We start from the raw sequence: 25444 nt of genomic DNA, 5'->3' as shown, positions 1-25444 counted from the left end.
TTAAGTTGGTTAAAAAATACTATTAATTGATAACGACTTGCATACATATTTTAACCAAATTAACTGATTTTATCCATTAATCGAATTAATCGATTAACTGACTTAAGACGGTTAATACGATTTTAATCACATTTGCCCTTACCTTTTTTAATAATATTTGACCATTGACTGCGTAGGAAAGTAATTTTTAGAAGCAGTCTTTATTATCCAAGGCAAATATTCATCATTCTAATTTCACAACCTTTGCACAAAAAGTTAAAAGTTTGAGCTGACAAAAAAAAAAAATCGACAATATTAATTAGCGGAGTATAGACTTTGTATATGATGTGGAAAAGATTAGAGCAGTGAAGCCAACAAAAATTAGAAAAATCTGACAAAGCAAAAAGATAGATGGAAGATGGACACTCCAACAAGATGTACAAGGCAAACAAGGATTATTATTTTTTGAAATGATGAATAGCAAGAAGAAAAAATTTAGTTCCTACAAAATTAAAATAGATAGTTAGGCCTTACTATTTATCAACAGTTTCAATAGAGAATACTATAATCTATGCATTCTGATGACAACAAATATCTAAATCTTCCTTTCTTAGATTTCTTAGAAATTTCACAAGTGTAACTATGCACATGGTATATAATTAATTATACATTATGCATTTGTTTGATATGAGATGTATATTTCTTGGTAATAGAATCAAATATATTTGGTAGGTTCTGGTAGCATCATGTAATGATTTGACAATGATTTTTTACAAGATTATCTTGGGAAGCATATATCACAATAATCTTAAACATAACTCCTTAACTAATTTGAAAATTCTTATTTCGCTATGAGTTTAATTAGATCATTATGAGAATATGGAGAGAAAAAAAATAATGTTGAAAGTTCTTCAATAATTTAAAATAATTTATTTTTATTTATCATTACTGTTCTATAAATTATTCAATTTATGATCAAAATTTTAAAATATAGAAGAGCAATTAAAGTATTAAATCATGTGCAATATGCATGTAGGACAGAAAACTAATTTTATATAGAAGAGAAATTCTTTGTTCCTCATCAGAAATTCACCCCTTATTTCTAGACTTTTCTTCAACTCTTCCTCCTTCCATGTATCCTTATCTTTTTTGCCGTATTTCTCGTGCATCTACTTCCATGTATTTCCCATCAACCCCATACCTTGGGCGTCGTATGTTTTGAAGTTGAGAATCCAACAGCTTTGGAGTGGTGATCTTAATCTCTTTGATAGCATCAGTGAACCTGTTGTTTTTTGCAGCCTCATCAACATTTGAAGTAGATCTTCGTCTCTAGAGCCCAATAGCCCCCTAATTCTACAAGTATAGTCAGACTCGGTAACTAATATCTCTCCAACTTCTTCCATCAGATCGGCCATTACCACTTGACTGACTTGTTTCGCAATTCGTGTATACACAACAGGTGAGAAAACTAATATTATAGATCTGTATGTCTTAGTGTTCTTGAATGATTAAAGTTTAGGTCAAATCATTTTCCTTGGATTTGTTCATAACTCCTATTGATTTTCTTACCTTTGAGTATATACACAATTCATAGCATTAGAGAGTGTTATATGTTGTTTCCAAATATTTGTTGCAGAGCTTGGAAAAGAGAAAGTAACAACTAGAAGTTAAAAGAGCGAAAAGATTGCATTCAATAGGTAAATTTTTTTGCATAATTCGTACTTCATTTTTTCAAAAAATAAATAATTACAGTCAATCATCTTTATTGACTTCATTATTTTTATTATATCTGCCTAAATTTTAAAGTAATAAGTAAAAGACTAATTATAGTCAACAGAATCATAGTTTTATGTCTAAGATTTTGTTTTAGCAAATTCCCTAGTATACCAATAATGAATGCAGAATTAGATGCACACAATTGCTGGGGTTCTTACTACCAAAAATCCTAATCAAGATTCAAGGGTGCCAATAACTACATGATTCTCCCTTCTTGCAATACCCGCATTCCTAAAATTTACAAACTCGCTGCCCTTTGGGCAGAGGTCCGAAAGAACCAACTCCATGTGGCTTACCGTACAACGATGACTGCCTATTCCATGAAAAGATTCATAAAAAGTATAAAGAAAGTCCTGTAGGTAAGATCTTGATCAAGAAAGAAGGCTCATCTATTACCAGTGAAAGAAACTCAGCACAGAAAATAAAGAAGGCTTTCTTGTATTAACACATGAAGTCCCATATCAGCTTACAATATAAAAACAACAGACAAAATATTACAAAAAAGGAAAAGCAGCTTAACAAATGGTGCAGCACCACCAAGGTTGTCAGCTGTCCTTTGTTGCAATTGTGCAAAGGCTAACACGTTGCCTGACTAAAAAGCAAAATTGCAGAAGAAGTTAAAATAACCAAAAGGTTTTTTAAATAACTATGTAAGTAGCAGATAAGGTCTTCTTTTTCAATCCAAATTTGATGTCTTCGCTCCCAGCAGAGTATTGAACCAGGTACTAACCTTCAACATTCCATAAGGACCTGCCCCTATCCAAACTTGATTCTCTGCCTTGAAAATCACGGTCCCTTGGACCAAAGTCCCTTTGTTGGCTTCCCCAAATATGGCGGATTCCCTACAGAAGTGCCTGAATTGATGCTGCCATTCTCCTGGAATGTTTCCTGACCTGTTCCCAAGTTAACATTCGAGGATCCTTGACCTAAACCTCCCCAATTAAAATTTGCATTTCCTTGAACTGCTCCCCAATTGGTGCTTGTAGTTTTCGGTCCTGATCTCCAAGCATTATCTATAGTAGCCATGCCCTTAATTGTTACATGTGGTGCAGTAGGCTACATTTTTGAACCAGCTTCATATTGGTTAACTGAGACGTCACTAGGCCTTAGATCTTCATCCATGTCAACACCTGTGGAAGAATGCCCGTCAGAACTCTTCTGAGTATCGACTACTTCAGACTGTGAGACCCAAAATGGTTCGTTGGTGACAGTTGACTGAGAAGGCTTTTGTAGATCATTTGTTGAGCTCAAAACATCGCTTTTTCCTAGATTAAGTGCAGGGCTCAATCCTCCTAGAGGACTAAGACAATCAAGTTCAGAACCTTGAGCCAAATGTCCATCACAACGCAATATCGATGTAAGTGAAGCCAAGCCATTAAGAGACTCCATTGCTTCGATCTCAGCCAAGAGATCTGAAACTGATTCATCACCCAAAGAATACTCGTTGTGTTCGGGAACAATTAAATCCAAACCAGATGGATTATTTGCAAGATCTGGGGGAGAAGAATGTATCAATTGGCCACTTCCTGAAGTTGGAATACAGCATGATCACTTGCCAAGTCAGTTGGTTTCAAAGAAGATTCAAGCACAAGATCTGAGCTTCATTCCTTCACAGAAGGTTTTGCTGGAGTGGAGGAATACCCACCCCATTACCTTTTGAGTCATGGCTCAACTTTGATGTCAAGGTAGGAAAATCTGGGAAATAAATACCCTGATTGGGTTCTGATGCTTCAAGAGCCTTAACTAGAGAAATAAGACCAGAATTGGGGTCCCATCCATTTGAAGAATCATCTAAAGGTGGAGATCGCAAGCTTTGCCCACAAGATTTTCCTGATTTTCCCTCACTGTCATCTTGCTTCACATTTCCAGCAATAATTTGACCTTCAGAGGTTTGGTTCAAATTCTTATTCATGTTAATCGAACCACAATCCCATCTTTCAACCCCATGACCTTCACTCAGTTGACGAGACTGAGTTTCACATTGCTCCTTAATTAGATAATGTAGATGAGGGAAGTGAACTGCTCACTTGGAGCTGGCCAGGGAAGTTATTCATCACCCTTCATAGAGTCTCAATGTGGTAAGGAGCTTCCTGTCCGTGCTGCATTGGAATTGACAACATCTACAAGAATAGTACAAGGAGAAGATTGAGAGCCGAATTCTTTGCTCTTTGTAGTTTCATTGTTTCCACAACAATAATCACTTGTGTCATTCTGCATTGACTTCAAGCTCTTTTCAACCCCTTTTACTTTGCATCTTACTCACTTTCATATCCCCGTTCTCTCTAATGTCGTAATGTACAAGTCTGAGAACCCGACCATTAGATATGAGAATTATTAGAAGTCGTCATTAATTTTTTTTGTTTAAGTACGATTGGCCACCTATTGATTTCGTTCTGGTCAACAAGGTCCTAAATTGATTTCAGATCCGTCGAAAGAATAATAAGTTGGTCTATAAATTTTTGTGTGGGTTCGGGAGTACAATTACATACGGGGAACGATTAACATCCCCATGACGCCCGTTCCACGAACGGTACTATTTAATCATATGTTACCCTATATTAACCTTAGCTTTCATTTTATTCTTATGTTTCCCTAATTTTTGTTTATTTATTTTATTCTTTATTTAATTAGCAATTTAAGTATTTTATTTAGTTTTACAGGTACACATGATGTAATTATGAAATGATGTCATGATTTACCAATTTTATATAATGGGAAACAAAAGCCTTGTATCGAAAAGTTATTCATAGACCATCCAACATTTTGGTAAAGTCTAGAAGCTTTTCTCACTTAGGAAAGTCTTAGAAAGAACTCATCTTTACAAGTCTTTCAAGAAAATCCCATCATTGGAGTTCTCATCCCATTAACAAAATAAACGTGTCATATGCTATGCCAAAATAAAATTATGAATGATGTCGCATGAGCGTGTTTATGAACATAATTTTGTTCATTACAATTTACATAATAATATATTTAATGGTTTAATGTAATTTACTACCTTATTTATCTTTATTATGTATCTTTTAAAGAAACATTCTATTTAAATCAATAATTTTTAATTAATTTTATAGGTTATTATTATTTTATTTTTTGAACTATTTTTTTTATTGAATAGACAACTAATCTTTTATTTGGTGATGATTGTTTGAATTAATTAATAACTATTTCAATTTTAATTTTAGATAGAATATTATATGAATTTATTTCTTCATGAATTTTAAGGTAATTGCTTGAATTAACGGAATATTGGAATATAAAATTAGGATTTATCCTAACACTTTGAAGAAAACCCTAATTGAATTTCATTCATAGGAAAGTCATTTCGAAAATAACAACTCTTTGCCCTTCTAGGTGAAATTTCGTCATCGAAATTAATCCAAAACAACCATTATATTTTATATTTCATATCATATAAATTTGTATAGCTAAATATTTCATTTCTATTACCTTCCTAAATTATTCTTATTTATGATTAAATATAATTATTTTCCTTATATTTTCTTTCATTTATAAAAGTCTATTTCTTTATAACCAGGTATTTTCCATTTTTCTATTTAAATCTCTTTTTTCTACTAAATGTTTATTTATTTTCTATATTTTTACTTTAACTAAATCTATCACCGTAAATATATTTTTTATTTAGACATTTACTTTCTATCTATATATATTCAACTTACCTAAAACTATATATTTTTTTATAACTAAATATTCATCTAAGTTTATGTTCTTTTTATAACTAACCATATTTAAAACATTTATTTTTATTTTTGTTGTTATTATTATTTTTATATTTTTCTGTTTATTTTAATTTCCTAACTCTATTTCTAATATTCGTACTACAAACATATTTTTCCCTATTTATTATTTTATAAATATATTTATATCATTGGAAAACTATACTAAAATGCTCATAAATTAACACTAACATCAATATGCCAGCCCAAATAATTAAAGGTCTAGAACATACTCAAACTCTAAGCCCAAAACAAATCCAACCACAAGAGAGCCTGCAAACCTACTTCAAGAGGCCCAACTCCTTCCTATGAAACGCATCTTTCTCCTTTCTTCTTTTTGTCTCTCCCCATGAATGATCAAAAAGCCTTAAACTTTCGATCTCTCTAACTCCCTCTCTCAAACACCAACTGAACCCTAACTATACTAACCCAAAAAAAAAAAAAACATTATCCACCCTACTATCGACTTTTATTATATGTTTCATGGTTTTTTATTTCTTTTTTTGGTGATTTCTTGGTTTAGTTTTTGATTGTGGGTTGTTATTTGGTTGCTAGACTAAAAATTAGGTTTCTTTGGTTTTTTGTTTTAGGGATTTCTGTTTTCTATAAGGTTTCTTGAGGTTCTTTGGCTATTGATACTAGGGAAATTTCTAGGGTTTCTTCATTAGAGAATCTCCGGCCACCTTTCCTTTTTTTTTTCCCTGATTTTGGAGTTCTTATAGAACCCAATTGTCCAAGTTTTTGGACAATCAGGAAGTGAAATCATGCTCTCTCCTAAGCATGATTTCACCAGTGAGGGGCTATAGGCAAAAATGAGGTAGAACCGCCTAGCAAGCTACCACGGCAGTCTGTCAGCTGGTTTCTCTTTTTTTTATTTGATTTTTTTTTCAAAAAATTGATTTTTGGTTTGTGGGCCTTTGGGACTTAAAGTCAAAAGGGTCCAGTTTAAAATCAAACCCAAATTGGTTTTGGGCTTAAAAAGCTTAAAATGGGTTAATTTTAATTGGATTTAGAACTAATTTGACCCAATAGCATAATAAAATTAAACATAAAATAAAATAAACTATATGAATAAAAAATAAAATTATCCGAACAAAATGAGATGTCTATACCTGCCCCTCTTTACGTATTTCTAAGAATCAAGAATTAAGTAAAGATATAGACACCTTACTCGAACAAGATTGAAAAACGTTCCTTAACTATGTAATTTAAAAAAAAAAAACCATTAAAGCTCTTCATCTCAAAATGAGGCTATGTAACTTAAATTCTCTCATGCCAAGATAATTGGGCTTAAACGTCTTGGATACCAGTTAAATTTGAGCTTAAAATTATTTCGTGCCAATATAACTAGACTTAAATATCTTGGATGCCAGTTTGATTGGGCTTAAACTCTTTTGTGCCAACGTAGCTGAACTTATACATCTTGGATGTCAATTAGATTGGGCTTAAATTCTTTTTGTGTCAACATAACTAGACTTATACATCTTGGATGGCAATATGATTGGGCTTAAACTCTTTTTGTGCCAATATAACTGGACTTAAACATCTTGGATGCCAGTTTGATTGGGTTTAAACTCTTTTTATGCCAACATAACTAGACTTAAACATCTTGAATGCCAGTTAAATTGGACTTAAAATCATTTTGTGCCAACATAACTGGACTTATACATCTTGGATGCTAGTTTGATTAAGCTTAAACTCTTTTTGTGCTAACATAACTAGACATAAATATCTTAGATGCCAGTTAAATTGGACTTAAAATCATTTCATGCCAACATAATTGGGCTTATACATCTTGGATGCTAAATTGATATTAAACTCTTTTTGTGCCAATGTGACTGGACTTATACATCTTGGATGCCAACGTAACTTGGGCTTAAATTCTTTCATGCTAGTATAACTGGACTTATACATCTTGGATGCCAACGTAACTTGGGCTTAAATTCTTTCGTGCTAGTATAACTAGACTTATACATCTTGAATACCAAGTAAATTGGGCTTAAACTCTTTTCATGCCAACATAACTAGACTTATATATCTTGGATGCCATGTAAATTAGGCCTAAACTCTTTTTGTGCTAACGTAATTGGACTTATACATCTTGGATGCCAGATTGATTAAGCTTAAAATCATTTGCTGTTTGATTTTCCTTTTTTCCTTTTTCAATGAAAAACTAAAGTCCTTCCTTACTTAATCAAGGTTTCGCAACCTTGAAAACATTGCATTTAGTGAATTTCACTTCTAAGGCTTGAAAAGCACACATTAGTCTTGACATTTGTTTGAAAATTTTCAATTTTGATGATGCATGGTCATGTGTGTGATTGGACATGTATGCACGATTGAATGATGGACAAATGATGCATTGCTTCCCTTTGTTTTGCACCATATATTCCTCACTTGAAAGACCATTTTTCTTAGTTATGCGTCTTTTAGCGATGTTCTTTTACAATTGCCAATTTCTTTGCCTTTAAAAAACCTTCTTGCTAATCTCATCATATTGATTTGGATTCTTGAATCACTTTTCCACCATAGATGTCAACAAAAGATCACCAGTTCAAATTGGGTTTCAATGTTTCCATGCCTCTTGATCATGAAAGCTCTTCCAAACATTTCTTTTTCTCACTTTTCTTGAGATATGAATTTGTCTTTTTCAAAAGTGTTTGTCTTATCTCACAATGATTGAAGGATTTTCCCCACAAAGATCATAAGGACTTTCTTTCTTTTTCTTTTTCTTTTGCTTTTAAAAACATCTTGATTTTGACAAAATCATAACAAAATTGCCCCACACAATTATTTTCATGATCAATGATAGTTGAATTTCGGAGCAAGAATGTATCAATTCTACACTTTTATTGTTAAAGTGATAAAATATCTAAGTCTGGAGAAACACGTGATATTTGAATCTCTTAAGAATTAGTGATTCCTATTTAAAATGACCCTAAGATGGGTCAAATCATAATTGGATCTTTCAAATGGATTGAAAGGTTCAAAAAATTAAAGTCTAGCGTAACAAAAAGGTCTCACTATTTTATGGGAAAAGGAAGGATCGATGTTTCTTCATCTAAGCTCACAAATATCGCATGATTTCCTAAATTTATACTCTTTGAAAATCAAACTCTTCACAAGAAGACTCATTCCAAATCGTAATCAATTTTGACACTCTCCTTATCTCATGATCTGTGGCATTTTGATAGATGTCAAGACCAACTTTAGATACTTATTTTTTGCAAAGTTATTTTGGAAAAGAAAGGTTCAAAGTTCAACATTAATTTTCTGACAAATCTTAAATCTTACATTCTTAGACATTTTGAGGGTATCCAATGCACTCTAGTTGCTTTGAAATGATCTCTTTATCATGCTTCTTGTTATAGCCTCGGTAAAATTCATGAGTAGCTTTGTAAGTTCCCATTTTTGCTCTAGACTGCCTTTTAGGTTTTCACCCTAAAGCACATTGTTCTCTTTTCTTTTTTTTTCTTCATCCCTTTTTTATCTCTTTTTCTTTTGTTTTTTTTATTGATCGTTCCATCATCCACTCAAAAAAAATTCAAACTCTACCCAAAATGGATTGATGGATTCAAATGGATAATCTTGGCAACGAAAAAGAAGCCAAGCCTCATTGGTTATATGATGAATTTTTTCTCCTAGAAGAAAGCTCTTTAATTTAAGCATCCACACTTAATCAAAATGGACTTTAAGAGCATATAATGTAGGTTAAGGTTAGGGGTTTAGACAGAATAGATAAAAGTGTTAGTATAAGCCCTACAAGCCAATCTGTGGTTGTATGGGAATTACAATTTTGAGATATTCATGTATGACATTTTATTATTCATAATAACATTGAGGTAGTTCTTTATCCATAAGTTTGTGATTTAATTACTTTTTGTACTTATGTAGATAAAGCCCATGGAACTATATATGTCTTGCAAAGGAATTGTATTGGGATACAATTATGAGATCCTTATGCATTAAAGCATTGTTCCTAAAAGTTCTTGATCATTATGTTATTCAGACAAGGCATCAATAATGCTCAAAGATTGGCACATGTTATGTTCCTTACTTGTGAAGTAAGCAATCGTTTTCATAGGTTGAAGTATAGAGATACTTGGACCTAGCATGTGGGTGCTTGCCATGGGAGAGCGAGTTCACTGAACATGACCCGCCATGAGAAGTGCATTTGATATTTCACTCTAGTGTCTATGCAATACTTCTCATGTGTCAATTGTGTAAATATTCCCTAGACATGAGAAGTGCACACTATATATGTCTTATGTGTGGAGTGCTATGCTTTAATTTCATCCCTATGAGTGCCTAACCAAGGATGCCAAAATAGGATGCTTTTGGGTATAGCATGAAGCATATGAAGGCAAATGAGTGGTCAAGATAGGAATCATCACCACAAGTGATTCAAGGGGAAATATCTCATTAGTTCTTGGTTGATATTAGCTTAATCAAATCCTTGACCAAGGTGATTAGGAGATTATGAAATGAGTTTCATAAGTCTCCATAAAGCTAATGATCTAACTGTAAGAATAAATATGGAGATCAATAAGAATAGGCACTGCACCAAGCTCTTATCATCTTCGGGATATATGACGAGTGAATGAATTACACTGAAAAACTGTACATTAAAAGGTTATCAAGAATTTTTTGACTTTCCTAACAATTGGGTGGCCATGATGCATTGCTAGATGCCAATCATGGTCTATGAAATTGAATTAGTTAATTTAAAATTGAATATGATTCATTTAAATTAATTAATTAAAAATATTATAATTCAATTCCATTGCTAACATGTTAGGAACCTAATGGGTCACACACAAAGGTTGCAATTTGGATTAAATTAAGAGTGTGATGATTTAAGTTAGACTTAAATCAAATTCTAGGTTTTAACTACTAAGGACCTAATTAAAAGAGTTTAATTAATTATTGGTTAAATATTATAATTGTTACAATATTAAGGACTTATTTTGCAAATTTTAATAAGTTAAACCTAGATATAAATATCACATTATAGCCACTCTTTTTTTTTAAGGAGAAGGAAACAAAGAAAAAAAAAAAGAGATTTTCTCTTGAGTGCTGCCACTCTTGAGAAGTTTATTTTTTTAAAAAAACTTCTCATTTGATTCTTTGTTGAAAATCAAGTCGGGTTATTTTTTCTAAATGCACCTTAACCAAGGATCACCTCTCACAAAGGTTATTTTACAAGTCGGGTGTATTGGAGGTATTGAAAAGTTTTCGTTTTTCGATCATCTTGTCCAAGAGTATAGATGAAGGACAACTTTAGGCAATGGGTGGAGAAGCTCACATTTTGGATCCAATCGAAAAAAGTTGAATGGTTTTGATGTATTTGAAATTCTTGCTAGTCTTGACACTTATCAAATTACCAAATTCAGATTCTATCCAACAGTGCAAGATTTGCCTATTTTTTGGAAAAGATGAATTTTACCTTGTCACAATATTGATCATTACTTAGACGAAGACCAACATCCTTGGATGCCAAATGATAAGATTGATGGAGTTTCAAAGCTTTTGCTTTTTTTTAGATTCGAGCCGTTGCATGGCCTTTATTCACTTGGTTAAGGCATTGAGAGTGTTTGAAGATATGGTTTGAGAATGTTTAGGAAGATAGGTTAATTTGCAAATAGCAACTACCAATTCTTTCGAGATTCTTTTCACCATTTATTTTATAAGAATCTTTTTCTTTTTTTTTTTCTTTTTTGTTTTGGAAACAAGCAACATGGGGCTTTTATTTTCAATTGATTTTAATTTGTCAACATTCTAGAAACTCCTCTTTTTTTAAAAAAAAGAAAGAAAAATAAATAAACAAGAACCAAAGAAATTTGAGCAATTTTCAAACTCATATTTACAAACTTGATTCAACTCATGACAACATGTTATGATGATAAAAACTAAACATACACTCATCTCAAATTATATGATCATGCATGAAAGACAAAAGTCCATATTCCCATGCGTTTATGCTCTCAAAACATAAACCTGTACACGACTAGAAGGTGATCAAGGATTGCCTTCGAATTGGCATGCCACTCAATTGTTCCAAAACCCAAGCGTTGCAGCCATCACCTTTGATTTCTATAGTTGTTGACAAGTTCTTTGAATTTAGTTGGGTCTGCATTGATTAAAGCTTGAACTTTGTTCTTGAATGCAGTGCAATTCTCCATGGAATGACCTTCAACCCTAGAATGGTAATCAGATTTAGCATTTGGGTCATACCATCTTGTGTAAAGAGGTTTCCTAGGCTTGGCAGGAATAATGGAAATCTTATAGTTTTGCACCAATAAAGGAAGAAGCTCTACATAGGACATTGGTAATGAATGGTACACTTTAGCCTTCTTTCTCTTATTGCTTTGAAGGTAATCTAGATTAATTTCTTGATTACCTAAAATGGACATGTGGGGTAGAGGGGCTTGTGTAAATGCTGATTGAACGTCAAAAACGAAAGGTCAAGGTAGATTATGGACATATGGTGATGGGTGTGAATGAATGCCCATAGGATCTCTTTGTATGTCACACAATTTCCTTTTTATTCTTTGAAAAGTCATTGCTTGAACTCCTTTATCAAGAGCATCATATTTTCATTTGACGAGATTATTTGTTTGAGTGTCTATGATCTTTCTCTTTTTTATCCCATCTTGAATCCTTCCCATGAAGAACACCAAATCTACGAAATCTAAAAAAGCATTGCCTATTAATCTGTTATAATATGGAGGAAGGAGAGTATCAACAAATAAAGAATTTAATTTTCTACTAATAAGGGGTGGTTGGACTTGTGATGCTATTTCCTTTCACATACAAGCATATTCTTTGAAACTTTCAAAAAGGCTTTTTTCCATGTTTTGAAAGGTCATTCAATCTAAAAATGCTTCTAGCCTGTGCATGTATTGTCCAAAAAATGCTCGAGCCAAATCTCTTCATGTACGAATACGATTTTTTTCCAACTTGAAGTACCATTTAGTCGTAGCTCACTTCAAACTGTTTTGGAAAAAATGAATGAGCAATTTCTCATCATGGGCATATGGAGCCATCTTGTTGCAATACATGATCAAATGTGCCTTAGGGCATTTCGTTCCATCATACTTTTCGAACTCCGAGACTTTAAACTTGGGTGGGATAACCACATTAGGCACCACACCTAATTCCCTTGCCTTAACGGAATCATAGAGATCCATTCCCTCTATGGCTTTGAAGTGTTCTCCTAAAAATTCTTACTTTTGTTGCATTCTCGATTTTTCTCTCAGTCTTGATAAGTCCGCTTTCAATTTTCCTTGTTCTTTAAGGTCATTCAAGTCAAGTGTAGGAACCTGGTTTGAAATATTTGCTTCCAGAATTGGCATAGTTTGCCTTTGTATTGACAATTGGCTTAATCCTTGAAAATTTAACGACTATTCGATAATCCCCTCTCTTTTCATTAGCATTAACTATCTCTATTAGCTTTGCCAGCTATTTTCTCATCTTTTCTTGAGTCTTCTCCATCTTGTCTATCAAATTTGATTGGTCATCTCCCATAATTCTAGCTTGAGCACCTATATTGTGCCAATTATAAGTGAGCTCCCTCAACCTTTTCTCTTTTCACAAGATAGAAATAAATTAGACAGAAAAACAAATTATACCAAAGATCTTTCTAGATATCTTGCTTATTTAATACATAATTAGAAAGAGATCTTTTATTATCGAGAATCAATAATAATCTTGCTTCTTTTTTCATGGAATATAGTAAGGTCAAGTGATGCTAGTTGCAACAAAGGAGGATGAATGATGAGTGCATGTGTGTCAAAATCAATGGATGTTTGAATGCATGATGGAATGATTAAATGTATAACGCGTGATTTGAAATACAAAGACACTTGATTATTAATAGTGCACCAATATGTTTACATTTCAAACAAACTCTCTTTTTACATTTTTTTGGTTTTTTTTTTTTTTTGTTATTATGAAACAAAATTTAGAAAAATGTTAAACAAGACGTCAAAAGTCAGCATTGATATGTTCACGACAACAAACATAAACCCATTCTTAGAAGATTCAAAACAAGTTAAAGATTAAAATGTCTTAAAGTCTAAAAAAGCTTTTCTAAAAAAAAATTAGCACAATCAATCCTTCTTTCATCCTGACACCGAATTATGCTTCCCATAACCATGCCCGATCATTTTTGCTGGATCAAACCACTTGGCATCTATTAATGTTTGCACTTGATACTTGAGAGCATCTCAATCTTCAATGGAATGTCCCATAGCTCCACCATGATAATCACATCTTGCATTTGAATTGAACCAATTTAAGTATGGAGGTGGCAAGGGTTCCAAAGGCACCAAGACAATAAAATGATCAAGAACCAATTGATACAAGAGTTCTTTGTAGGCAATGAGAATACATTCATATTGTTTTTTCTTTCTGGATTATTTTTGAGGGGTGCTTAGGTTAAGAGTAGGGGTAGTTAATAATGGTGCCCATGGTTGGGTTTGAAAGGCTTGTTGAAAGGGTGGTCGAAAAGTGCTTGCACAAAGGTATGAATTTGGCCACAAATTGATACTTATGGGTTGAAAAGTGGTGGGTTGAGAATATGCACTTGGTTCAAACCCATTGTTCGAGAGTTGTGTAACATTTGGAGACCGCATCTTAGTCAAGAAACTTTTCAACTCAATCATTTGCGTATTCAACTCATCCATCCCTTTTACAGTTTTTTTCCAAACCTTGATCCTTACTTGGGCCATTGAGCAATGTGTTGGATCTATCAAGGACAAATTGACTTTTATTTAGTGATTGCTTTTGACGTGGTTTGATTTGAAGCGATGGGGATTCTTGCAAATGAATTCCATTAGCTTTATTGAGACGTTCAACCTTTCCTATCAATTTGGCAATCTCTCGAAGGTCATGCCCAAATTCTTCTTGATTACGTTCTAGTGCACTTATCTTTACTTCCAATTAGTGTTCCATATCTTTCAATCCTTTTGACCCAAACCAAAATAAATTAGGAAAGTAAATTGAAACTTTACTAAGATTTTTGGATTTTTTCCTTTTAAAAAAATAGATTTATTCCTTTTCCTACAAAACTAACAACATAGTAAGGTTCTTCTTTATTAGAAAAAACATGAGATGGTTGCATGTAGATGAAAATATCATATATATACATGCATGCATGAAATGCTAAAATGCAATGATGCCTTGATGTATAGATGATATGAAGTGAAATGGAAAACCACATTATTGAAAATCATGTATAGTGGGAAGTTGAAAAAAATTTTAAATTGAAATCCCTCTCTTTTGTTGTTTTTGTAGAAAATGGAAGAAATGAAAGAACCTTTTTGTTGCCTAAATGAAAAAAAAAACCCTTTTTTTTCGCAAGAAACATGATTTTCTCCTTTTCTCTCCTTTTTTTTTTTTTTTTGTAAGAGATGAAGCTTTTCTCTTTTTCTTTTTTCTCATTTTTATGGACAAAAGTAACTACAGACCCCCCTTTTTTTTTAGAAGACCTCACTCGAAGGAAAAACCTTTCTCTCTTTTTTGTTTACTTTCTTTATATTTGTTTTGTTTTTTTTTTTCACGAAAGAAAAAAATCCGCTCTCATTTTCATGTTTATTCTTTTTTATTTTTAGGAGAAAGAAAGAAAACTATTCTTTTGATATTTTTAAAGTAAAAAAATAGAGAAATAATGAATGTCAAAAATCTTGTTCTTTTCTTTTCTTTAAAAAAGATGGAAAAGGAAAGGAAATAATTTTTTTTTTTGTTTTTGTTGTTTTTAAAAAAAGGATCACTTTGGCATGTGTTACTTTTGTTATATCAAAAATGAGGTTGTTAAGACAGTGTTACTCTTCATGACGGTTTGTTACGACTCTACCTATGGGATGGCTCTTCACAGCCTTCTATATATCGAGTTCAATTCACTCAAAGCTAAAGGTTCCCAAATTGTTCCTTGTTGTCATCTCACATAGACTAGCAAGGCACTCTGGTCCTTACCCATCATAGGCTTCAAACGAACTAGGTTCAACTTGAGTGAGAGTGTTTCACTAGCCCATACGAAGGTTATCACCTCACAAAAGCGTAGCTACTTAACCCCCTTCTAATGAGGACAAAGCTCAGGTAGAAGGCTCATTCATGAATGCAAACATGTCATGCGTGTGAAGAAACATTCCGACCCTTGACCATTAATCTCATGCCCCTATCCTATATGCCCTATAATTATTAAAATATAGAAAGTAAATTAAATAAGATAAAATAATAAAGATAAACAAACCAAGTGAATACAGGGAATGTCATTTTTTTTAATTTTTCTTAAAATAAAGGCAAAGGTTGGATATTGAATCATAATTAATTAAGGCTTAGGATAACACATAATTAATTATTGACTCGACTCTCGAAATCCCCAGTGGAGTCGCCAAGCTGCCGTAATGTACGGGTCTAAGAACCCGACTGCTAGACATGGGAAATGTTGAGAGTCGTCACCAATCTTTTTTGTTTAGTTGCGATTGGCCACTTATTGATTTCATTCTAGTCAACGAGGTTTTAAATTGATTTTAGCTCCATCGATAAATTGGTCTGTGAATTTTAGTGTGGGTTCAAGAGTATGGTTACACATGAGGAACGATTAGCACCCCACTAACGTCCGTTTCATGAACGATACTATTTAATCATATGCTACCCTATATTAACCTTAACTTTGATTTTATTTTTATATTTCCCTAATCTTTGTTTATTTATTTTATTAGCAAATTTAAGTATTTTATTTGATTTTACGAGTGCACATAATGCAATTATAAAATGATGTCATGATTTACCAATTTTAAATAATGGGAAACGAAAGCCTTGTATAAGAAAATCATTCATAAACTATCTCAATGCTTTGGTGAAGTCTAAAAGTTTTTCTCACCTAGTGATGTCCCTAAAAGAACGCATCTTTACAAGTGCTTCAAGAAAATCCCATCATTGGAGTTCTCGTCCCATTAACAAAATAAACATGTCATATGCTATGCCAAAATAAAATTATGAATTATGTCGCATGAATGCATATGAATATAATTTTATTCATTACAATTTATATAATAATATATTTAAAAATTTAATGTAATTTACTACCTTATTTATCTTTATTATATATCTTATAAAGAAACGTTCTATTTAAATTGATATTTTATAATTAATTTTATAGGTTATTATTATTTTATTTTTGAACTATTTTTTGTATTGAATAGACAACTAATCTTTTATTTGCAATGATTGTTTGAATTAATTAATAACTATTTCAATTTTAATTTTAGATAGAATATTATATGAATTTATTTCTTTATGAATTTTAAGGTGATTGCTTGAATTAACGGAATATTAGAATATAAAATTAAGATTTATCCCGACACTTCAGAGAAAACCTTAATTAATTCCATTTCTAGGAAAGTCATCCCAAAAATAACGACTCCTTGCCCTTCCAGGTGAAATTTCATCGTCAAAATTAATCCAAAACAATCATTATATTTTTATATTTATAATTTTATATTATATCATATTTTCTTTTTCTATTTATATATATATATATACACCTATATGTATAAATTTGTTTGGCTAAATATTTCATTTCTATGACCTTCCTAACTTATTCTTATTTATGATTAAATATATTTATTTTCCTTATATTTTCTTTCATTTGTAAAAGTCTATTTCTTCATAACTAGGTATTTTCCATTTTTCTATTTAAATCTCTTTTTTCTACTAAACGTTTATTTATTTTCTATATTTTTACTTTAACTAAATCTATCACCATAAATATATTTTTTATTTAGACATTTACTTTCTATCTATATATATATTCAACTTACCTAAAACTATATATTTTTTATAACTAAATATTCATCTAAGTTTATGTTCTTTTTATAACTAACCATATTTAAAACATTTTTATTATTTTTGTTATTATCATTAGTATTTTTATAGTTTTCTGTTTATTTTAATTTCCTAACTCTATTTCTAATATTCATACTACAAACATATTTTCCCCTATTTATTATTTTATAAATATATTTATATCATTGCAAAACTATACGAAAATGCACATAAAATTAACAGTAACATCAATATACCAATCCAAATAATTAAAGGTCCAAAACATACCCAAATTCTAAACCCAAAATAGATCCAACCACAAGAAAGCATGCAAACCTACTTCAAGAGGCCCAACTCCTTCCTGTGAAACACACCGTTTAGGTGCCCAGGGAAAAGAACTTGCTACTCCGAAAACGTCATTGTTCCAAGCTTCCCTTTCGACACCAAACCACCATTAACAAAACGACGTTGTTTTGCCCATCTTATACCTAGGTATATAAATCCCTTTTTTCTTTTTCCCTCTTCACTTTCCCTTTGTGCTTTCTCTCTAGCAACTAAACTTGTTGCCCTCTCTCTACCCTAACACTCTCGTCTCTTTTCCTCTCTCGATTTTTGAAACCACCTTTCTCTTTTCTCTCTCTCCCAACAAACGATTGAAAAACCTTAAACTTTTGATCTCTCTAAGTCCTTTCTCAAACGCCGATTGAACCCTAACTATCCTAACCCAAAAAAAAAAAAAACCAACATCCACCCTACTGTCAACCCCTACTATATTTTTTGTGGTTTTTTTATTTCTTTTTTTGGTGATTTCTTAGTTTAGCTTTTAATTGTGGCCCAGTTGCTAGTTTAAAAATTAGGTTTTTGTGGTTTTCTATTCTAGGGTTTTCTAAGGTTTTCTATAAGGTTTCCCAAGGTTCTTTGGCTACTGATACTAGGGAAATTTCTAGGGTTTCTTCGTTAAAGAATCTCTAGCCCCCTCTCCCTTTTTCTTCTATGATTTTGGAGTTTTTATAGAACTTGATTGTCCAAGTTTTTGGACAATTAGAGAGTGAAATCATGCTTTCTGTTTTGAGCATGATTTCATAAGTGAGGATAAAATAAAACAAACTATATGAATAAAAAATAAATTTTTTCGGACAAAATGAGGTGTCTACACCTAACAGCTCCATTCCTATTCTTACTTTATCATCAGAGGCTATCCTTTTGTCCTTAGTGGGTAAGCAGCTATTATGAAACATTTATTGCTCTTGGTTGCACCACCCATACAAAGCATCAACTAAGAGGATGGAGTCATCTTGCTTTTCACTTGCTTTTCATATTCTCAACTCAGAAGGAAATTGACCACTCATGCTTCATCTAGGTAACATTGTCATAGCAAATGGCCCTTGAATTTTGCCAAGTGGGTCTCGGAAGTGCTATGTTTTATCTGTCTCCACATTATTTACAGATGGCTCAAGTCCTTTAGAATTAGATATGCTATTCTCTTTGCTCCCAAACTCAAGACATCACCTCCCTTCAATGGAGAGTCAGGCTGCTTTTCCATTTTACCAAAGTCAGAATTTCTTGGCTTTGGAAATCAGGTACAGAAGAGTAAGGCAATGCTTTGGAAGGTCCCTAGATGGCAGATTCTTCATATCCCAAGGTCAAGAAATGAGATGGCGTATAATTTCACCAAGTTGGGGGTTGAAAGAGTCAATGACCTGCTGCAAGTCCTACACTAATTTTCAAAGGATGGCTACTGTTTATGGTTGGTCCACGACTCTTTTTGTGTCTGTAGGTGCTTTGTTTTCGACTCTTGTTTGCAAGAGTACGGACGATGAATTTTTGCTGGATTGATGATGATGCACTGTCACCTAGATGGATCTTGACTCTTTTCTGGATTTCTATTTTGATGCTCAGAATTAGCAAGAGTTGGGAACAGTGACTATGTTCTCATGTCTTAATTCTATCTATTCTGATGTCTCTGGTTCTGGTTCTATTTCTCTAGTTAGCACAGGTTTATTGGGTTCAATTGTAAATGGCGGAAGAGATGGTCTTTATGTTTTTGTGGGACAGGGAGGGGATACCCGTGTTTTTTGTTACCAGTTTGTGAAGAGAGGGTCCAGACTGATCTCAAATAAGTCTTTTACTCTCCTGGGATTGTATGTGGATTCCCTCTTTAGAACGAATGATTCTTAATTTTCAAAAAAAAAAAAGAATTTCTTGGTTTCATGTTGCTCTCTTTTTTCTTCTCGTCCAATTCTCTTGCAACTTCCTCAGTCTTGAGATTCATATTTGAATCACAGTGTATTTCGGGGATTTCATGCAGTCTACGCTGACGTTCATCAAGTGAGTTCAGAAGCTGCAATAAAATAACTATGAATACAGTTGATTCTGCTTGAAACGAAGAGAACAAGGTTGTCTTTGTGATGGATGCAACGACAACTTGTTTTCATTGCGAAATCATCAACTCAGAAAAGATTCAAGTTTTTCTTGAAAGGACTTGAGATTATTATCCTCAAAGTGACTAAGGTAGAATCTTGTAAGCTCCGAGCAATGTTTGTTCTCGAGGCTGACTAAGCTTGAGGAATTAAGAGGCCTATCAGGGCTCCGGAAATGAAGTACTTCATGGCTGAAAATAATACAAATATTAAAGAGGTTACAACAAGCAAGGCACTTGCTGATGCTATTGCAGACATTAAACTTGGTAGACTCTCAACTTGCAAAAGATCAAATGGCTAAGAAATGAGGCTGGACAGGAAATGCATAGAATTAATGCTATATTTGTCCATTGAGAATTCCTCCATATGTGTCCAACCCAAAGGCTTATCTCTCCATACTGAGGCCCTACTATAGCCCTTGTTACGTAGCTGAATTCCTCATGCCCATAAAACTTGAGTTTTTCATTTCCTTTTCTTTTTTGGTGGTAACTCAGAAATTATGATTAGTGCAACATGTTGTTCATCTTTCACATAATAATATATCTATCACATTGCATCATCGCCAGTATTACAAAATTTTAAACAATTAAGGTCTAGAACCTTTCTTTAAAAAGAAAATCTCTAAATTATTAAAATATTGAAACAATTAAATAATTATATTTAGAAAAGTAAATGCGGACAGAAGAGAAAGACTTGAGTGAAGTCTTTTATAAGTTATTATTATTCATTCATGGCATTTGCATATGATTATTAGCATTCTTTATCCATTTTTAAAATTAAATTAAAAATATTGTAAAATATTTTTAGATAAACTCTTGGGTTGTTAAAAATAATGGTCAAAAAGATACATAGTTTAATTAGACAAGAAAGAGTCATATATAGATAATTAATTGAAAATAAAGGTAATACTATTTGTACTAAACAATTGATTTTGATGCCCTATTCATTAAAATATATATATATATATATATATATATATATATGTATGTATTTGAGAAAAACATTTCAGTGACAAATAACTAAATGGATTCATGTAAATGTATGTTTAGCTTTTCAGTTTTTTAATAAACTGATAGATATGAATAAGTAGGTGTTTAAACGATCGAAAAAGGAAGAAAGTTATTTTATAACTTAAAAATTGGCAAAAAAAACAAAGGAATTTTTAGACTATACAAGGCATAATTTCTAATACAACTTATTGAATTACTGAAAACCTTTGTAATTGTAGAGGACTCTCAGACTCAAAGCTAGTCTTCTTATGTCATTAGAAGTCTTCTAATGGTTGAAGACTTATGATGACATACTAGCTTGTGAGATCTCAATAAATACCGCTTTTCAAAGGAAAAAGCAATGCCTTCTCGAAGTTTAGTTTGAGAACCACCCCACCATTGTTGTAGTGATTTTTGTTCATACTGTGAATCGCCTCATTAGCAAGAAAGATGTCATCCCTGATTTGGAAACAACTGATGAAGGCATTTGGCTGTGGCTCACAACTTGATTCACCATCTTTTCAACCAGTTGGCTAAGATTTTGGCAAGGATCTTATAGAAAGAGTGTTGGTAATATTGATTGGCCAGAATTCTTTCAAAAGAGTTGGGGTTTGAAGTTTTTGGAATCAATGGGAGTTGATACCTTTTTCCAATCTGCCTGATGCCATAAAATCACAACAAGTTCCAAGATTTCATTGCCTACCCAGGATCATGATTTTTTGAAGAAATTAAAATTAAATTCATATGAACCTAAGGTTTTGGACCCATCGCAATCTCATATTGCACCCTATAATTCTTCAAGTGTGACCGGAGCCTCCAAATTCAAGGTCATGCCTGGACGCACTTTTTGAAATTGAGACCTTGAAAAATTAGCCTCACCCATTCTCACTATGAAAAAGCTCTAAAAAATATGCAATAGTGGCCTCCCTTACCTCCTTCAGATTGGAGATTCATGACTTGTTTCTAAAAATACCGTCCATATGATTAATGCGGGCACAAAGATTTGGCTTTGGATTGGAAAAAATGAGTGTTTTTATTGCCTTCCTTTACCCACTGGATCCATGATTTTTATCTTCAGATTGACTCCCTGTGTCTAGCTGCTTTCCAAAGTTCATTCACCATGTCAAGTCTTAAGGAGATTTCCTCATTGGAGATATCTCTAGAATCTCCAATTCTATTCAACTCTTCAATCTTCTCTTCCAATTTGGTTGTATTGTTATCAATGTTGCCAAAAGTCTCATCATTCAACTACTTCAAACAAATTTTCAACTGGTTCAGCTTAACTTTGAGACGAAACCCGGTTTGCCTTGGACATTCACTGAGTTCTACTTCTCCGTAACAGCATTAACGAAAGAGCTGTCACTTAGCCAACAGTCAAGGAACTTAAAAGGGCCATGACCCAAATCCGTATCTTCGGAGTACGGAAAGAAGAATCAGCGGGCAATGGTCCCATACCGAGCATTTCAAGCCTATTTGGCTCAAATTATTAAAAGCCGAAAGCCACTCAGTCGAAACTAAGAAGCAATCCTGTCTGCTGCTTTTTGTCCTTGACCCAAACCAAGTGAATTTTTTCCCTATTGAAGGGAGGTCTATCAGCTCACAGTTGTCGATAAATTCATTGAAATCCACGATGTCCACTCCCTCTCCTCGACATCATTTTTCCTCTTTAATAGTATGGACTATGTTGAAATCACCCACACAGCATCGATTTCCACCAGTGTTGCTCTTGATGGAAAGTAAATTTTCCCACGATGTCTTTGGTTTGAATCGGGCAATATTTGCTCCGATTGTATAATCGGTTAGCCACACTCCATTAAGCTCCCAAATAGCCTTTTCTGCTTCTTCCACAAGAAGCCAAATTTTCTCCCCCTGTTCGATCTTTTCCTAGGAATAAATGCATCCCCCTCCACACCGAAATTCTCTCTAATCTTTCGAAGCCACTTCCACCCCACAGTTGGAGGCAGATTATTGATAAATATGGTCACTGGATCTGGATCCCTACCCCAATCCGTGAATCGCTAAAAGACATATCGCCTTCTTAATTGTTGGCAACTCTTGTTATTGTCTTATTGATCTGAAACCTCTCAGATCAAGTTAACCATTTTGAATTGGAGGCTCATCAAACTTGGAAAAATTAAATAATTAGAATTGAATCAAATCTTTAATCAGGCTTTTCCACCAAAACAAAAAACACAACAAAATTTGAATCAACATTGGTTTTCCCTGCAAAACAAATACCAGTGCCTGAAAGATTTTCCTTGCGGTGGATGGTCAGTGGTAAATATCAGCCATTTATCTTTAAACCCCCCCAAAAGAAAAATGGCCATCGACCTTTTTCCCGAGCTGGCCCAAGGGGTATTCTTAAAATTTAATTTACTGCAATTAAAGCAAGTTAATGATGCTTTTTCTACTTTACTTTAAGCAGTGGGAGTGTGGCATGTGGTCATGCCATCATATGGGTTCACCCCCACTCAGTTGTCCCCACCTTTTGTAACTGTATAAAGGCTTTCAAAATAGTTTCTTAGCTTTACACGAAGATGCTGAATGTTTCTTTTGCAGTGAGGAGGATAATTTTGACTTTTATTGGGTTAATTTTTGAAAAAGAATATGTATTTGAATATTTAATTTATTAATTAGTATATAATTTTTTTTTTCAAAATGAGTAGAGTTTGAATTTTTTTTTCAAATAAACAAATATATATATTTATATATATAATTTTTGAGAGAGAATAAGAGAAATTAAATTAACCCTATAAATATTTTTACAACTAATAATATATTTTTCCAATAATTTTGATAATCAGTAAGTTGCAACTAAATTTTGAATAATACATAAACCACAAATAAAAGTAATTTCATATAAAATATTTAATTATTAAACAAATATGTGATAATCCCATAATAAACATTTGCAATGTTGTAGAATAATAATATTTGTATTAACATTTTTTACTCAAAAAAATGAACTTAAAAGCAATGGTAAAATCGTAACCCTAGTCCAAGAAGGATTGGCACGCCAAGAGAATCATCTTTCATCATTTGAAAAGACCCATGATGCTCAAATTTTCTTCTCAAAAAGATTCACACCTTAGAAAAAGGAAAATAAATATTAAAAGGAATGTGGTTTTTTGGGTCATCGCCATCATTTGGATTCTGCGATAAAAATCAGATAAGTGGAAGTGATATAAAGGCTTTTTTGGTCCCTTTGGCGTGCTATCGACGACAATCTGGTCTTACTCCCCTTCTATTTTCTAACCTTCATTCGCATAAAAAGTCACAACCCACATGTCACACACACCTTTTATTTATATCTCCCCCCAAAATTATGGGAAAAAATAGAATAAAATCCATAAAGTCTAAAGTAAATGATCCAAAGTCTTTTTCCTCTGAATTATTGAAAAGCACATTTTATCATTTGGCTAATAGTTGAATTTGCTTTTTTATTATTATGACCGTCTGATTTTGCCCATTTTTATTGACTTTTTGACTGGTAGTTTAAAATGTGAAGAACCGTCGAGGGTAAGCTTAGGAGATAGCTGGGCCAAAAATAAAAAAGTTTTAATTGGGATTGCCTTCCCAATAATATCTAGGTAGGACCAATTCAATGATAAATTTTGAGCACATTCATGAGTTGAAACTTTAAACATTTTAAACGATAAAATTAGACAATGTTTATGACTTTTAAGTAAAATATGCATGAAAAGGTTGCAAAGGTTTAAAATTTAAATTTTCAGCTAATCACTTTTTTTATTTTTAAAAAAAGTTATTAATTATCACACATTGTTCAATTGGAATGAAACAAAAAATAATTCTTCTTATCAATTAATTTTTTTTAAAAGAAAAAATCAAACTCGACACTTCGAACAAGATAGATACAAGGCTTAATAGTTGCTTAATTATTATAAAATCATATTACTTGTGAGAGTTAATAGTTAATTGAAGAATTAAGCCGGTCAAACTATATATACTTTGAAATTTGAATGCCAACCTAGACATATAATCCATGCGTGTGCGATTAATTATCAAAAGCGAAGGAAAAGAACAATGATCAATCTGCACTGCGGGAAATTAATGCCATGACTTGCTTTCGTTCTTAATTCTGATGAAGTGGTTGGGTAAGAAAGAAAAGGTGAAGTCACTTAAGATTCATACTCGAAACTAGAAGAAAGGGTAGCGGAAAAAAACATATACTAACAGGGCACAAGCCACAAGGATCACTAGCCTCCATCCCCGAGCTAGGTTGCGGCTGATGATTTTCATCCAAGTTTTTAGGAGCTGTAGGGAGGTAGGTTTACCTTTTCTAATAAATATTTAAGATATTTTAAAAAATAATCTTTAAAGATAAGATATTTTTAAAAATGATCATCTTTATAATTTTAACTATTTTTAGTTAAGTTGGCTAAAATTACTTTTAATAAAATTACATATTATGATGTTACACGCTATGTATAAAAATATATAATAAACCATAGTTAGCGTGTTACACGTCATGTATAAAAATCTATGACACGTCATGTACAAAAATCTCTGACAAGCCATGGTTAGCGTGTGACACGTCATGTACAAAAACATGTGACACGTCATGTATAAAAATCTGTGACAAACCATGATTAGCGTGTAACACGCTATGTATAAAAACATGTGACACATCATGTACAAAAATCTGTAACAAGTCATGATTAGCTTGTAACACACCATGTACAAAAGCATGTGACAA

General features: G+C 32.6%; 1 pseudogene; it reads right to left on the bottom strand.

Annotated features, from left to right (window-relative positions):
* Positions 1–1119: 1119 nt before the first annotated feature.
* On the bottom strand, positions 1120–22180 carry LOC18609973 (zinc finger CCCH domain-containing protein 44-like; annotated as a pseudogene).
* Positions 22181–25444: the final 3264 nt, after the last annotated feature.

The sequence above is a fragment of the Theobroma cacao genome, chromosome 2 (genome assembly GCF_053813885.1).
Source record: "Theobroma cacao isolate CCN51 chromosome 2, ASM5381388v1, whole genome shotgun sequence".
NCBI classification, from domain to species: domain Eukaryota; kingdom Viridiplantae; phylum Streptophyta; class Magnoliopsida; order Malvales; family Malvaceae; genus Theobroma; species Theobroma cacao.
This window is presented reverse-complemented; position numbering and strand designations above follow the sequence as displayed.